The following is a 2179-nucleotide window of genomic DNA, read 5'->3' as shown; positions in this document are numbered from 1 at the left end:
TGGTGACGAATTCTTATGTGTGTGTTCAAATTGGGGGGGGGGGGTTATCGTGAAAAAAGGGGCAGAGGCGACGGTGGGAATCGAACCCACGACCGCGGCGTGACAGTCTCTCATGCTAACCACTCTGCTACCGCGGTCCCCAAATTTATGAATGTAATTATTTTACTATTACTTCCTATTATTAAGAAAGGAATAATCACGTCATTTTTCTCAAATTGAACATGTTTACGCCAATGTATTTTTGTCTCATTACACAAAACGATGTTCATTAACGTTTTGATTGGCGCAAACCACATGTTTCAAGCCGACTCAGAGTGGGTTTTATTGAATGTCTCGATTTTTCGTCGTAAAATATAGACACGGACGTAGACACCATTGAACGACCTGAACCTACTCGTTTTTTAATTCTTATGTTACCATTTCATGTTGAATCATACTCATTCAGTGTTTCCTCCTGTTCAAATCGGACAGCCAATCTTGGAAGTTGTAAACTTTCAGTAATGGCTCAATGTACCAAAAATTTAATATTGTAAAGTCACTATGATCTGATTCTAAATTCACATGCCTTTTTGTCTCCTGTAGTATTCTTCCATGGTTTCATTCCTTCTTCTCAGCCCGTTGTCAAATAGATTTCATCCCAGACCAGCACCTTCCTATCATCTAACCTTCAATTCTGATGTTCCTCAAGGCTCCATCTGCCTAGCACGTTTTTTGTTATAACCATTATCTTCCTAACATCCTAAAATATGGCACATATCACTTCGAAGCAGATGACTTCCAAATCTATTTCCCCTCTTCACCTCATTACCATCAAATCTCTATCAACTATGCAATCTATATCAATTCCTGGGCCGTCAAACTGTCTCTCTTTCAATACCAATAAGTCCAGGCTGTACGTTTGGATCCCATTACCTTCTGCAATGTTTACCTCTTATTACTCCGATCTGCGTTCACAAGCAAACGATCTTCATTTATCCAACACTTAGAGATCGTCCTTAATCCTTAAAACCAGGGAACCCCACATTCCCAAATTTCCCGCCGTTGCTTTTCCACTCTCCGTCAATCCCGTCATGCATCACTTGCCAATCAGCACCGACAAACTCCCGACCTCCTAACTTGTGTTTTCCAATTTTGACTATGGCTGTTTGGTTTAATGTTCTAAGGGAAGAGACCAAGAATCAAGCGTTATTGTTATTGGACTCGAGAGAATCATGAAATGCTTTCTTTGGTTCATATTTAGCTCCCTAAAGAGATCCCATGTGTCTAATATCGTGGTTTGAAATGCTTTATATCACAGGCTAGAAGCTGTTGGCCCCTTCCATCATCAAACAATTTTTTCTTATTTCATTTCTTATATTTATGATGCTTCAAAATTTAAATCACACTCATTCCCGTCTTTCTTTCCTCTAACTCCTCATACAAATCCACTGCTTTTATTCGCTTCTTCCTTATCTGTTCATAAAACCTTCGAAATTCCTTACGTCAAGATGAATCAGCCATTTCGAACTGTCGTTTTGGAAATCGCCTGTCCCTATAATTTAATTGCGATGATGGTTAATTTTCTGTAAATAATTTCCCTTTCATGTTTCATTTACTACGTTAAAATTACTTATATGCTATTACAATTAAACGTGTATGTACATATTCATTTTGACACGAATTGTACCAAATTTTGTACTTTTATGTTATTTAAAGAAGCTGAAAGCCCCAAAATAAAGTTTATTTTTTTCTTTTTCTTATCATCGTTCGATTGGTAAACACAAACTTGTGATAATTCTGGGATAAAATATTTTCTAAATAATTACGACTAAAGACAATAAATAATAGAGCAATACCAATAGAATTTCAAATTAAATAAGTTATTGTAATGAACTGAAAATACACATTTTTTTATTTTGAATAATTTAAATATTATCATTTATTAAATTCACTAGTTTTCGTAGTCGGCTTGAACAATTAATATCATTCAATTAATTAAGGTTTTTAGTTGAGACAAAAAAGTCAGTGTCACGAGCGGGATACGAACCCACGACCTTCGGCTATACCACTTGAGCTATCGTGACTTCGATCCACTCAGGCTCTAATTTCCCAACTTTCAAAAGGTGGGGTTGAGATGGGAAGTTAGTGCTTGAGTGGACCGAAGTCACGATAGCTCAAGTGTTAGAGGAGCGCCGTATCA

Source organism: Cimex lectularius, unplaced genomic scaffold (assembly GCF_000648675.2).
Source record: "Cimex lectularius strain Harlan isolate CLEC.00 unplaced genomic scaffold, Clec_2.1 scaffold42, whole genome shotgun sequence".
NCBI classification, from domain to species: Eukaryota; Metazoa; Arthropoda; class Insecta; order Hemiptera; family Cimicidae; genus Cimex; species Cimex lectularius.
Note: the sequence above shows the minus strand (reverse complement) of the source record.